Source organism: Apodemus sylvaticus, chromosome 9, assembly GCF_947179515.1.
Source record: "Apodemus sylvaticus chromosome 9, mApoSyl1.1, whole genome shotgun sequence".
NCBI lineage: Eukaryota > Metazoa > Chordata > Mammalia > Rodentia > Muridae > Apodemus > Apodemus sylvaticus.
The window spans coordinates 62,631,814-62,647,870 of NC_067480.1; the positions used below are offsets into that span (position 1 = coordinate 62,631,814).

At 37.0% G+C, this 16,057-nt stretch overlaps 1 pseudogene; it reads left to right on the forward strand.

The window, feature by feature from the left end:
* The first annotated feature begins 549 nt into the window (after positions 1-549).
* On the forward strand, positions 550-695 carry LOC127693180 (uncharacterized; annotated as a pseudogene).
* Positions 696-16,057: the final 15,362 nt, after the last annotated feature.

The window sequence follows — 16,057 nt, forward strand, 5'->3', positions numbered from 1 at the left end:
TATTTCTCTCTTGTCTCTTCCCATACCTGATCCTGCCCTTAACTTTTCCCTTCTCCTCCTCTCTCCCTCCCAGGTCCCTTCCTTTCTCTATCTTCTCTGATTATTTTATTTCCCCTTCTAAGTAAAGATTGAGGCATCCACATTTTGGTCTTTCTTCTTTTTGTTTTTTGTTTTTGTTTTTCTTTTTCTTTTCTTTTCTTCTTCTTCTTTTTCTTCTTCTTCTTCTTCTTCTTCTTCTTCTTCTTCTTCTTCTTCTTCTTCTTCTTCTTCTTCTTCTTCTTTTTCATCTTCTTCTTCCTCCTCCTCCTCCTCCTCCTCCTCCTCCTCCTCCTCCTCCTCCTCCTCCTCCTCCTCCTCCTCCTCCTCTCTCTTCTTCTTCTTCTTCTTCTTCTTCTTCTTCTTCTTCTTCTTCTTCTTCTTCTTCTTCTTCTTCTTCTTCTTCTTCTTCCTTAATTGAATATCATCTTTATTTACATTGGCAATGATAAAACCTTTCCTGATATTCCCCCCTCCACCAAGACTCCCAATGCCTCCCCTTCCTCCTTTCCCCTGTCTTCTCTGCATTTTGGCTAAGATCAAGTGTAGTATTTGTTCTTATCAGTCTTCCTTCTTCTTAAACTTCATATGTTTTGCAATTTTTATCATGAGTATTCTGACCTTTAGGGCTAATATCCACTTATCAGTGAGTAAACGTCAAGTATGTTCGTTCCATTGTGTCTGAGTTTCCTCACTGATGATATTTTCTAGTTTCATTCATTTGCCTGTTCAATTCATAATGTCCTCATTTCTAATAGCTGAATAATATTCCATTGTGCAATTGTATTACAATATGTGAATCCATTTTTTTTTTTTGGTTGAAGGACATCTGAGCTGTTCCCAGCTTTGGGCTATTAAAATAAGGCTGCTATAAACATAGTGGAGCATGTGTCCTTATTATATGTTGGAGTGTCTTCTGGAAATATGCCTAGGAGTGGTATAGCTAGGTCCTCAGGTTGTACTATGTCCAATTTTCTGAGGAACCACCAAACTGATTTCCAGAGTGGTCATACCAGCTTACAATCTCACCAGCAATGGAAGAGTGTTCCTCTTTCTCCACATCTGTGGTTAACTACATTTTTGCTCTTAGCAAATCTCACTGGTTTGAGGTGGAATCTCAGGGTTGTTTTGATTTGCATTTCTCTGACGACTAAGGATGTTGAATATTTCTTTAGGAGCTTCTCAGCCATTCAAGTTGAGAAGTATTTATTTCTGTACCCCATTTTAAATAGGGTTATTTGGTGCTCTGGAGTAAAGATTTCAGTGTAAATTAGAATGAATAATTTTAATGACAATGATCTCAAGAATGCGCCTGCAGATTTTTGACATATCAAACTGGAATGCTAAATGCAGTGGGTGAAACTTTTTTTAAACTAATATTTATGCTAAATGAGATTCACAACCAAGGCTATGGCCATTTGCTGTATTTTCTTTATCTTGTAAAATCAAGTAAACACAGCAAACAAGAAACAACAAACAAATCAATGATAATTGACAGAATTTCTTGTCTGCTATAGACTTTTAGTCCTTTCTCAACAATGCAAAGTAGTCTCTAAGACAGGTGATTAAGCCTTCTTTAATTAATAGCCATGCTTATTTGAATTTAGTCAGTTCACATAAATTAATCCATCTATCTACATACATACATACATACATACATACATACATACATAAACTATTCATGCTTAACATATTAAAAGTTACTCTACTTTTATGGGAAAATGAATAAGGTATGTTTTATGAAGCATGAGATCTAGAGAAAAGAACATCTAAATCCCAGATCACAAAATAACCATGTGATTTTTATCTCAATTACTTTACTTTGAACTTTTATTTCCATGGCTTTAGAACAAAGATATTCACTACCTCTTGTAGGGCTATTTTTTAAGATGAATTAGCCTAATATTAATGAACCATTTAACAGTACAGAACACATATATTATAGTACTGTATCAATGTTTATTAAGCAAAACAAAAAAAGGTAGAGTATCAATGAAAACTGATATATTACCTTGCTAGAGGTGATTTTAAAACCCAAATATTCGGTGGTTCTGCAGTCTAAGAATTACATCAATAAATGTGCACATAGTAAAATAATAACTACACAAAACACATAAAATTTGGCAGGAAAATCTAATATCTAATTCAGCACCTGTTTAAACAGATTATGTACATGTAAAGTTAGGGCATCTAATTTTGAAAGTAGGGCTATTTCAAGTGATTAAAATCATTTGGAAGAAGAGGGAGAACAAAGCTATAAACTTGTGTGTATATGTGCCAGTGTTTATTCCAGTGTTAATATAGCTTGGGCGGTTGCCATTTGCATTCCTAAGGTCAATGTGCCTCCTATGTGGGATATTAGAAAATGATTGGATTTATTAATATTTTGGTATCAGTTCATTTACTAATGACTTTAAAATGGGAGTTTTTATATTTGATATTTCTATAATGTATAGTTCTCAACAATTTTATAATTGTTATGGTTTAGAATTGCTCAATTTTTTTAGGTTACACAGATACTTTATACATATTTTTAAATCAGACATGAATACTACTCTGCAGTTCAGTGTTTAAGAACACATGGGATTGTTCTCTATCAAACACATGGTGGGTTAAAGCAACTTTAATTCTAGTTTCAGGGCTTCAGATGATATTCCAGATTTTTACAAGCACTAGACATGATATGTTGCATACATTTTCAAAACAAATGAAATAACTGACAATAAAATAAAATATTTTTGAAAAGTATGTTATGAGACATTTATGTAATGGGTATGGAATATACTGCTACTTCAATTATCCACAGCAACATGCTATTTTCCTCATACATACTGGCCAGTGTGTGATTATTTCAGCTGCAGACAGTTTAATTCTGAGAACTCTGGAGAGGGTATAAATGCCACAAGGTGTACACTAAAGAAAAAGATGCATCATTGATTCCTGCTCCTGTTACAATTGTTGCTGATGTTCATGATAAAAAAAAAGAACAAGAAAAATTTGGATATATCCTGACTATGAAGAATGGACTTCATTAATTATTAGGGAAATGCAAATCAAAACAACCCTGAGATTTCACCTCACACCAGTCAGAATGGCTAAGGTCAAAAACTCAGGAGACAGCAGGTGTTGGCGAGGATGTGGAGAAAGAGGAACACTCCTCCACTGCTGGTAGGATTGCAAGATGGTGCAACCACTTTGGAAATCAGTCTGACGGTTCCTCAGAAAACTGGGCATGTCCCTTCCTGAGAACCCTGTTATACCACTACTAGGCATATATCCAGAACTCTGGAGAGGGTATAAATGCCACAAGGTGTACACTAAAGAAAAAGATGCATCATTGTTTCCTGCTCCTGTTACAATTGTTGCTGATGTTCATGATAAAAAAGAACAAGAAGAATTTGGATATATCCTGACTATGAAGAATGGACTTCATTAATTATTAGGGAAATGCAAATCAAAACAACCCTGAGATTTCGCCTCACACCAGTCAGAATGGCTAAGGTCAAAAACTCAGGAGACAGCAGGTGTTGGCGAGGATGTGGAGAAAGAGGAACACTCTTCCACTGCTGGTGGGATTGCAAGATGGTGCAACCACTTTGGAAATCAGTCTGACGGTTCCTCAGAAACCTGGGCATGTCCCTTCCTGAGAACCCTGTTATACCACTACTAGGCATATATCCAGAGGATTCTTCAGCATGCAATAAGGACACATGCTCAACTATGTTCATAGCAGCCCTATTTGTAGTACCCAGAAGCTGGAAAGAACCTAGGTGTCCTTCAACAGAGGAATGGATACAAAAAAATGTGGTATATTTACACAATTGAGTACTATTCAGCCATTAGAAACAATGAATTCATGAAATTCTTAGACAAATGGAGGGAGCTGGAGAACATCATACTAAGTGAGGTAACCCAGTCTCAAAAGATCAATCATGGTATGCACTCACTGATAAGTGGATATTAGCCTAGAAACTTTCAATACCCAGGACATAATCCACAAATTAAATGATGTCCAAAAAGAATGGAGGAGTGGCCCCTGGTTTTGGAAAGACTCAGTGCAAGAGTATAGGGGAATTCCAGAACAGGGAATTGGGAAGGGGTGGATGGAAGAATAGGGGGACGGAAGAGGGCTTATGGGACTTGCGGGGAGTGGGGACCCAGAAAAGGGGAAATCATTTGCAAAGTAAATAAAAAAAATAAAAGAAAAGAAAAGAAGAATGGACTTGCCCAAAGTAACTGAACACCTCTATTCAGGATGAAAGCAATTCAATTTTTTATTGGATATAGTCTATATTTACATTTCAAATGTCCCATTTCCTGACACTGTCCCCACAACAATCTCATAAACCTTCTCCCCAATCAACCCTCTCCTGCTTCCCTGTCCTGATATTCCTCTACACTCCTCCATTGAGCCTTTCCAGGACCAAAGGCCTCTCCTCCCTTTGATATCTAACAAGGCCATCCTCTGATGCCTATGCATTTGGAGCCATAGGTAACTCCATGTGTACTCTTTGGTTGATGATTATGTCCCTGGGAGCTCTGGTATTACTGGGTGATTCATATTGTTGTTCCTATGGTGCTGCAAACCCCTTCAGTTTCTTGGATCCTTTCTCTAACTTCTTCACTGGGGACCCTGTGCTCAGTTCAATGGCTCACTGAGAGTGTGCCCCTCTGTATTTGTCATACCAAGCAGAGACTCCCAGGTGACAGCTATACACTTTGTCTTTGTATATCCTTCTGTGGATATTTTGTTCCCCCTTCTAAGAAGGATCAGAGTCTCCATACTTTGTTCTTTCTTCTTCTGGGGCATCATGTGATCTGTGAAATGTGTCTTGGGGACCTCGAGCTTCTGGGCTACTATCCACTAATCAGTGAGTGCATTCCATGTGTGTTCTTTTGTGATTGGGTTACGTCATTCAGGATGATATTTTATAGTTCCACCCATTTGCCTAAGATTTGCATGAATTCATTGTGTTTAACAGCTGAGTAGTATTCCATATAATGGGGTCCTCCATTATATGGAATGGTGATCATGCCCAGTTTTCCGAGGAACTGCCAGACTGATTTCAAGAGTGGTTGTACCAGTTTGTAGTCCCACCAGCTGGTTCCTCTTTCTTCACATCCTTGCCAGCACCTGTTTTCTCCTGAATTTTTGATCTTAACCATTCTGACTGGTGTGAGGTGAAATCTCAGTGTTGTTTTGATTAGCATTTCCCTGATGACTAAGTATGTTGAACACTTCTTTATGTGCTTCTCCTCCATTCGATATTCCACAGGTGAAAATTCTTTATTTAGCTCTGTATGCCATTTTTAATAGGGTTATTTGGTTCTCTAGATTCTAACTTAAGTTCTTTGTATAAATTGTATATTAGCCCTCTGTCAGATGTAGGGTTGGTAAAGATCTTTTCCCAATTTGTTGGTTGCCATTTTGTCTTATTTGCAGTGTCCTTTGCCTTACAGAAACTTTGTAATTTTATGTGGTCCCATTTGTCTATTCTTGATCTTAGAGCATAAACTATTGGTGTTCTGTTCAGGAAAATTCCCCTATGCTCAAGTGCTCAAAGCTCTTCCCCAGTTAGGTTTCTATGAGCTTCATTGTATCTGGTTTTATGTGGAGGTCCTTGATCTACTTGGACTTGAGATTACTACGAGAAGATAAGAATGGATGGATTTGCATTCTTCTGATTGCTAGCCACCGGTTGAACCAACACCATTTGTTGAAAAGGCTATCTTTTTCAAATGCATGATTTTAGCTCCTTTGTCAAAGATCAAGTGACCATAGGTATGTGGGTTCATTGCTGGGTCTTCAATTCTATTCCATTGATCTACCTGCCTGTCACTATATGAATACCATGCAATTTTAACACTGTTGCTCTGTAGTACTGCTTGAGTTCTGGGATACTGATTCCTGCAGAATTTCTTTTCTGTTGAGAATAGTTTTAGCTATCCTGGGTTTTTGTTATTCCAGATGCAGTTGAGAATTGCTCTTTCTAACTCTATGAAGAATTGAGTTGGAATTTTGATGGGTATTGCATGGAATCTTTAGATTGCTTTTGGCAAGATGGCCATTTTTACTATATTAATCCTGCCAATCCATGAGCATGGGAGATTTTTCCATCTTCTGTGGTCTTTTTTGATTTCTTTCTTCAGAGATTTGAAGTTCTTTTCATACAGATCTTTCATGTGTTTTGTTAGAGTCACACCAAGATACTTTATCTTGTTTGTGACTATTGGGAAGGGTGTCATTTCTCAAATTTCTTTCTCAGCCTGATTAACCTTTCAGTATAGGAAGGCTACTGATTTGTTTGTGTTAATTTGATATCCAGCAGCTTTGCTGAAGTTGTTTATCAGCTGTAGGAGTTCTCTGGTAGAGTGCTTTTGGGTCGCTTAAATATATTATCATATCATCTGCAAATAGTGATAATTTGACTTTTTTCCTTTCCAATTTGTATTGCTTTGACTGCCTTTTGTTGTCTGATTGCTCTATATAGAACTTAAAGTAATATATTGAATAGATAAGAAGAGAGAGGGTTGCCTTGTCTAGTTTCTGATTTTAGTGGGATTGCTTCAAGTTTCTCTCCATTTAATTTGATATTGACTACTGGTTTGCTGTATATTGTTTTTGCTATGTTTAGGTATGGGCATTGAATTCCTGATCTTTCCAAGACTTTTAACATGAGAGGATGATGAATTTTTTCAAATGCTTTTTCAGCACCTAATGACAAGTCCATGTGGTTTCTTTCTTTCTTTTTTCTTCTTTCTTTTTTATTTAGTTTGTTTATGTAGTGAATTACATTGCTGCATTTCCTTATATTGAAACATCCTTATATTCCTGGGATGAAGCCTACGTAACTGTGGTAAATGATCATTTTGATTTGCTCTTGGATTTGGTTGGCAAGCATTTTATTGAGGATTTTTGCATCAATATTCATAAGAGAAATTGGTCTGAAGTTCTCTTTCTTTCTTAGGTTAGGTGGTTTTCGTATCAGCATAATTGTGGCTTCATAGAACGAGTTGGGTAGTGTTCCTTCTGTTTCTATTTTGTGGAATAAGTTGAAGAGTATTGGTGTTAGGTCTTCTTTGAAGATCTGACAGAATTCTGCACTAAAATCAGGCAGTCCTATGCTCTTTTTTTTTTTTTTTTTTTTTTTTTTTTTTTTTTTTTTTTTTGGTTGGGAGACATTCAATGAATTTTTCTATTGCTTTCAGGGTTATTAGACTGTTCAGATGGTCTATCTGATCCTGATTTAACTTTGGTATTTGGTATCTGTCTAGGAAATTGTCCATTTCATCCAGATTTTCCAGCTGAGTCAAGTAAAGGCTTTTGTAGTAGGATCTGATGATTTTTTGAATTTCCTCAATTTTTGTTGTTATATCTCCCTTTTCATTTCTGATATTGTTAACTTGGATATTGTCTCTGTGCCCTCTCGTTAGTCTGGCTAATGGTTTATCTATCTCGTTGCTTTTCTCAAAGAACTATCTCCTGGTTTTGTTTATTCTTTGTATTGTTCTTTTTGTTTCTACCTGGTATAGTTCAGCCTTGAGTTTGATGATTTCCTGACTTTTATTCCTCTTGGATGTGTTAGCTTCTTTCTTTTCTAGAGTTTTCAGATGTGCTGTTAAGATGCTAGTGTTTCCTCTTCCAGCTTCTTTTGGAGGCACTCAGGGCAATGAGTTTTCCTCTAAGTATTGCTTTCATTGTGTCCTATAAATTTTGGGTATGTTGTGCCTTCATTTTCATTAAATTCTAAGAAGTCTTTGATTTCTTTCCTTATTTCTCCCTTGACTAAGTTATCATTGAGTAGAGCAATATTCAGCTTTCATGTGTATGTGGGCTTTCTGTTATTTTTGCTGATATTAAAGACCACCCTTACTCCATAGTGATCTGACAGTAGGCATGGGATTATTTTGATTTACTTATATTGTTGAGGTCCGTTTTGAAACCAATTATATGGTCAACTTTGGGGAAGGTACCATGAGGTGCTGAGAAGAAGGTATATTTTTTTTGATTTAGGATAAAATGTTCTATAGATATCTGTTCAATCCATTTGGTCCAAAACTTCTGCTAGTTTCACTGTGTCTCTGCTTAGTTTGTGTTTCCTGATCTGTCCATTTAAAAGAGTAGGAAGTTGAAGTCACCCACAATTATGGTGTGATGTACCCTGTGTGCTTTGAGTTTTAGAAAAGTTTCTTTTATGAATGAGGGTGCCCTTGCATTTGGAGCTTAGATGTTCAGAATTGAGAGTTCTTCTTGGGAGATTTTTCCTTTGATGAGTATGAAGTGTCCTTCTGTGTCTTTTTTGATAGCTTTTTGTTGAAATTCAATTTTATCCGCTATTAGAATGGCTAGTCCAGCTTGTTTCCTGGGACTATTTGCTTGGAAAAAACTTTTTGAGCCTTTTACTCTGAGATAATGTTTGTCCTTGACACTGAGGTGCATTCCCTGAATGCAGCAAATGCTGGGTCCTGATTATGTATCCAATCTGTTAGTCTATGTCTTTTTATTATGGAATTGAGTCCACTGATGTTAAGAGGTATTAAGGAATAGTGATTGTTTTTTCCTGTTATTTTTTATGCTCATTTTATATTTGTGTGCTTATTTTCTTTTTTTTTTCTTTTTCTTTTTTTTTTATTTATTTTTTTTATTCGATATAATTTATTTACATTTCAAATGATTTCCCCTTTTCTAGCCCCCCCCCCACTCCCCGAAAGTCCCGTAAGCCCCCTTCTCTTCCCCTGTCCTCCCTCCCACCCCTTCCCAGTTCCCCGTTCTGGTTTTGCCAAATACTGTTTCACTGAGTCTTTCCAGAACCAGGGACCACTCCTGCTTTCTTCTTGTATCTCATTTGATGTGTGGATTATGTTTTGGGTATTCCAGTTTTCTAGGTTAATAACCACTTATTAGTGAGTGCATACCATGATTCACCTTTTGAGTCTGGGTTACCTCACTTAATATGATCTTCTCTAGCTCCATCCATTTGCCTAAGAATTTCATGAATTCATTGTTTCTAATGGCTGAATAGTACTCCATTGTGTAGATATACCACATTTTTTGTATCCACTCTTCTGTTGAGGGATACCTGGGTTCTTTCCAGCATCTGGCAATTATAAATAGGGCTGCTATGAACATAGTAGAGCATGTATCCTTATTACATGGTGGGGAATCCTCTGGGTATATGCCCAGGAGTGGTATAGCAGGATCTTCTGGAAGTGAGGTGCCCAGTTTTTGGAGGAACCGCCAGACTGCTTTCCAGAGTGGTTGTACCAATTTGCAACCCCACCAGCAGTGGAGGAGTGTTCCTCTTTCTCCGCACCCTCTCCAACACCTGCTGTCTCCTGAATTTTTAATCTTAGCCATTCTGACTGGTGTAAGATGAAATCTTAGGGTTGTTTTGATTTGCATTTCCCTAATGACTAATGAAGTTGAGCATTTTTTAAGATGCTTCTCCGCCATCCGAAGTTCTTCAGGTGAGAATTCTTTGTTTAACTCTGTACCCCATTTTTTAATAGGGTTGTTCGGTTTTCTGGAGTCTAACTTCTTGAGTTCTTTATATATATTGGATATTAGCCCTCTATCTGATGTAGGATTGGTGAAGATCTTTTCCCAATTTGTTGGTTGCCGATCTGTCCTCTTGATGGTGTCCTTTGCCTTACAGAAACTCTGTAACCTTATGAGGTCCCATTTGTCAATTCTTGCTCTTAGAGCATACGCTATTGGTGTTCTGTTCAGAAACTTTCTCCCTGTACCGATGTCCTCAAGGGTCTTCCCCAGTTTCTTTTCTATTAGCTTCAGAGTGTCTGGCTTTATGTGGAGGTCCTTGATCCATTTGGATTTGAGCTTAGTACAGGGAGACAAGGATGGATCAATTCGCATTCTTCTGCATGCTGACCTCCAGTTGAACCAGCACCATTTGTTGAAAAGGCTATCTTTTTTCCATTGGATGTTTTCAGCCTCTTTGTCGAGGATCAAGTGGCCATAGGTGTGTGGGTTCATTTCTGGATCTTCAATCCTGTTCCATTGATCCTCCTGCCTGTCACTGTACCAATACCATGCAGTTTTTAACACTATTGCTCTGTAGTATTGCTTGAGGTCAGGGATACTGATTCCCCCAGATTTTCTTTTGTTGCTGAGAATAGTTTTAGCTATCCTGGGTTTTTTGTTGTTCCAGATGAATTTGATAATTGCTCTTTCTAACTCTGTGAAGAATTGAGTTGGGATTTTGATGGGTATTGCATTGAATCTGTATAGTGCTTTAGGCAAAATGGCCATTTTAACTATATTGATTCTACACATCCATGAGCATGGGAGGTTTTCCCATTTTTTGAGGTCTTCTTCCATTTCCTTCTTCAGAGTCTTGAAGTTCTTGTCATACAGATCTTTCGCATGTTTGGTAAGAGTCACCCCAAGATACTTTATACTGTTTGTGGCTATTGTGAAGGGGGTCATTTCCCTAATTTCTTTCTATTAGGTTTGTTGAAAGAAGAGTGCTATCTTGCTTTTTCTATGGTGTAGTTGCCTTCCTTATATTGGCATTTTCCATCTTTTATCTTTTGTATGACTGGATTTGTGGAAAGATATTGTGTAAATTTGGTTTTATCATGGTATATATTGGTTTCTCCGTCTATGATGTTTGAGAGTTTTGCTGCATATAGTAGTGTGAGCTGGCATTTGTCTCCTCTTAGCATCTGTATGAGATCTACCCAGGATATTCTTGCTTTCATGGTCTCTGATGAAAAGTATGGTGTAATTATGATAGGTATTCCTTTATATGTTAATTGGCTTTTTTCTTTTACTGCTTTTAATAATTATTATTTGTTTAGTACATTTGGTGTTTTGATTATTATGTAACTGGAGGTATTTCTGTCCTGGTCCAGTCTGTTTGGAGTTCTTTTGGCTTTTTTTATGTTCATGGGCATCTCTCTCTTTCAGTTAGGGATGTTTTCTTCTATAATTTTGTTGAAGATATTTACTGGCCCTTTAAGTTGTACATCTTTGCTCTCTTCTATACCTATAATCCTTAGGTTTGGTCTTCTCAATGTGCCCTAGATTTCCTGGATGTTTTGGATTACAAGTTATTTGCATTTTGCATTTTCTTTGACTGTTGAGTCAATGCTTTCTATGGTATCTTCAGCACCTAAGATTCTTTCTTCTATCTCTTCTATTCTGTTGTTGATGTTTTTATCTATGACTCCTGATTTCTTTCCAAAATATTCTACTTCCATAATTTTCTCCCTCTGTGATTTCTTAGCTGTTTCTACTTCCGTTTTTAGATCCTGGATGGTTTTCTTCAGTTCCTTCACTTGTTTGTTTGTGTTTTCCTGTAATTCTTTAAGGGCTTCTGAAGATGACCTATGTTCTCCTGTATTTTGTTATGCGATTTTTGTGTTTCCTTTTAAGGGCCTCCACCTATTGACTCATGGTCTCCTGTACTTTTTTAATGGAGTTAAATATGTCCTTCTTGAAATCCTCTATCAACATCATGAGATGTGATTTTAAATCCAGATCTTGATTTTCTTGTGTATTGGGGTTGCCAGGTCTTGCTGTTGTGGGAGAATTTGGTTCAGATGGGTCCATGTTGCCTTGATGGTCTGTTGATAATATTCTTACATTTGCCTTTTGCCATTTGGTTTATCTCTGGTGTTAGCTGGTGTTGCTGTCTCTGACTGTGGATTATCTGTCATGCAATCTTCTTTATCTGTGCTCCTGGGAGACCTGTTTTCTCTGTGTACACAGATATATAGGTATTCCTGTGAGACCAGCTCTCTTGTGGTTGTATTATGGTATGTAGCTCTGTGGTCCCAATCAAATTTGGGCACAGGCAGAAATTGGGAAATCACTTCTCTCCAGCTGCTCCTAGACTCTTGTGTCCTCAGGGTTTCCAGATGCTTTCTCTGAGCAGCAGTGGTGGTCCTACCTGTGCTGTCAGGCCTCTCTACACTCCTGAGTGGTTAGCTACCTCCTTGCATCACTTGAATATGGTGTTCACTGCAGAGGGTGGTCCCAAGCTCGAGAAAGAAACCAGAGAGTTTCACCCAGAGGGTTCTGGGCATAATCCTCCGAGCGAAGAGGATAGTTCTACTTGTGCATACCGGCCTCTCTGTAGTACTGGATGGTTAAGATACCTCCCTAAATAACTTGGGTATAGTGAGTTGTGCCAGAGGATGTTCTCAAGCTGGAGAGAGAAACTGGAGGGTTTCCATTAGAGGGTACTGGGCGTGATACTATGAGCAGCAGTGGTGGTTCTACCTTTGCAGGCAGGCCTCTCTGTACTCCTGGGTGGTTAAGCTACCTCCCTGTGCTACTTGGGTAAGGCGTGCTGTGACAGAGGGTGATCCCAAGCCAGAGACAGAAATTGGAGGTCTACCACCAGAGGGTTCTGAGTGTTATCCTGAGTAGTGGGAGTGGTTCTATCTGTGCAGGCAGGCTTCTCTGCACTCCTGGGTGGTTAAACTACTTATTGGACATAGCATGCTGTCAAATGAAAATATTTCAAGATGGCTATATCTCCTTTCCCTTCTAAATTTCTCTCCTTCCTTCCTCATCTTGGCTGAGCAGAAGTTTAAAGGGATTAGGATGGAATAAAGGTTAGAATGGTGAGAGATATACACAATACACAATATACATTAAAAAACACACCTACAAGTATCTTAAGTTAATTTATATATTGCACCCTAATATTGGCTTTTAGCATAACTGCATTTAAATTACACACATGTGCACATACACTCGTGCACACGCACACACACACACACATACATATTGTAAGATGACCTTTATGTTTCTATATGTCAAGATGACCCTGATGATTTCTATAAATCAAAATCTAAATATATGTTACATAAGACCAACCCACAATGTTTCCCTTTCTCTTATCTAATATCAATATACTACATACTATAAGAACCATTATGAAAATGATCAGGTTAGAATTGCATTCATAAAGTCTAGTCCATTAGTATTTGGCAGATACAGTACTGCATGAGTTTGGGATTTTGTACTTATTATAACTTCTTTTGATAAAGCTAAGAACACTTTCTTAGACTTTAAAACATTTTCTTAAATCCTAAACAATTTAAGCTTAATTGTGAGAATATAACCATCTAGTCTTCAAACTATCAGAGACTTGAGAAGGATAAATCTTATCTGAGGATGGATGAAGTGTGGAACAAGTAGCTTCCAAAACTATAGATATTGTAGAAATATCTGGGTGCCTACACAGTCACCCAAAATTTCTTTGAGTCATCAGAGCATCTTTGTCAGCATTTTGGCCCTGAATATCTAAGAGATTTTTCTGTGAAGCAGGAATTATAATGGACTTGCCTACCTTGTCCTTGCAAAATGTGACAGTCAGCTTTCAAGCATCTAAACTCTCCAGTTAGAACATTATTCACTGTGCTGTTAAGCTAAGGGCTCTTTATTTTTTTCCAAGAGCAATATTTGCCACATTTGAAGAAAACTCTATAAGGAGGTTCTTCAAAGCTCATCATCTTCTTTGAAGTAGAATTCTGGTATTTCCAGGAACTGACATGTCTCCCTGACCCAAAAAAAAAGGGTTATTAATAAAAAATACTTTATAAATGCCATATTCTGTAGAAATGTGATGGTTTGGAAGACAATCTCTTTTTCTATGTTATATTTGAATTGTTTGTTTCCAGCTATCTACAATGTGCCTAACTTTGAAAATATCTATAGAAAGCTAAATGAAGGTTATTTCTATAATTAACTAAATTCTTATCTAATATGACCATACATTTAATTGACTAACTATAGCTTTTATTTTCTTTAACCAGAATAGTTTCTAAATCCCCTTTCAAAAATACTGAAACTTAACATTGTATTTTTAAAATTTACATAGGTACAAAACCATAATATGTATAACATTATACATATTGTGTTGGAATAAAACATAATCTTGAAAAGGCTATCTTTTTTCCATTAGATGTTTTCAGCCACTTTGTCAAGGATCAAGTGGCCATAGTTGTGTGGGTTCATTTCTGGAACTTCAATCCTGTTACATTGATCCTCCTGCCTGTCACTGTACCAATACCATGCAGTTTTTAACACTATTGCTCAGGTAGCATTGCTTGAGGTCAAGGATACTGATTCCCCCAGAATTTCTTTTGTTGTTTCTTTTGTTAGCTATCTTAGGTTTTTTGTTATTCCAGATGAATTTGAGAATTGCTCTTTCTAACTCTATGAAGAATTGAGTTTGGATTTTGATGGGTATTGCATTGAATTTGTATATTGCTTTTGACAAAATGGCCATTTTAACTATATTAATTTTGCCGATCCATGAGCATGGGAGGTTTCTCCATTTTTTGAGGTCTTCTTCCATTTCCTTCTTCAGAGTCTTGAAGTTCTTGTCATACAGATCTTTCACATATTTGGTAAGAGTCACCCCAAAGTACTTTATACTGTTTGTGGCTATTGTGAAGGGTGTCATTTCCCTAATTTCTTTCTCAGCTTGCTTATCCTTTGAGTATCGGAAGGCAACTGATTTGCTTGAGTTGATTTTATAACCAGCCACTTTGCTGAAGTTGTTCCTTCCCTGACCAAGATCATTAACACCTTGTTAGACCCCCCTCAAAAAACAAAACAGTGACAACAAAACAAAATAAATCAACATCAAAAATAACAACAATAAATGGAAACAAATATCAATCACCCTAAGATTGACTGAAACTCATTCTTCCCAATTTTTAAGAATGGGGAATCATTCTCTAGAAATGTCTTCCTGCTCCATTGGGGTGTCATTTTCTTTAGGGGGCCAAAGAAAACTAGGATGTTGACTGGTTTTAAGAAATATAGCTACAATATTTGCTGTCCAGTGTCTGTATACATGGCTCAATTGAAGTCCTGACTGGAACAGTCTGTAAAGCTGGACCATCCAGATGTTCACATCTCAGCAAGGATTCAGAACTAGTTCCATGTAAAGGACCTTCTCCTCCTTCTCCTCCCTCCTACTCCTTCTTCTTGATTTCTTTTAGAAAAAAGAAATCTTATTTGTCTTGGTATTGGTCTTCAGCCCATATTATGAGGGGATACCCACAGTCAAAACTGAGTTTTATCAATTTGAATGGAATTGATAGCTTTTCTTCTCCTGTTGAAAGAAGAGAAAGCATCTCATCCAAAGCAAGACACTTCCTTTCCTCCATTCTGATGTTATGCATCCTTAATATAAACAAGGTAATTTAGTTCAATGTGTTTTTTCATAATCCAATGTCTCTCAGCAACTGTTCTTTTATGTTCATTGGTGTTCAAAATACTAAACTTAATAAAGCACTATAAAATCTATATCTGGGGTTTATTTTTGCTCCTTTCTGTTCAAGTGTCTCCTTTAAAGTACAATCCCTATAATTGCTTGTCCTTTAGGACTGTGTCATATATCTATAGGATGCTTAATATTATAATATACAAAAAGTACTTCATTTTACATCAGACATATGGGTGTCAGTCTTAATTAGTACAGGTATTCCAATAATTGTCAAACTTCAAATAAATTTGTAAATACCAAATCAGCCTTTTCAGAACTTAAAGCAGTTACCCATTGAAATTCTGAATATCTGTCTATAGTATGGTCAACATATTTTAATTTTCTAAACTCTGCAATATAAAACATCTATTTTCCAAATTCATGTCTTTGAGTACCTTTTGGGTTACCCCCTGTGGAGTTTGTTGATATAAAGTATATGTAGGGTATTTTCTTATAATTTCTTGGCTTATTGCCTAGTGTTAGAAAAATTTATTTTTCAACCTTTGCCATTAACATGGTGTTTCTTTTAAAATTCTTAAGGTTCTAGCACATTTCTTTTTTTTAATTTATTGATATATTTATTTACATTTCAAATGATTTCCCCTTTTCTGGACCCCCACTCCCTGAAAGTCCCATCAGTCCCCTTCCCTCCCCCTGTTTTCCCACCCAACCCTTCCCACTTCCCTGTTCTGATTTTGCTCTATACTGCTTCACTGAGTCTTTTCAGAACAAGGGGCCACTCCTCCATTCTTCTTGTACCTCATTTG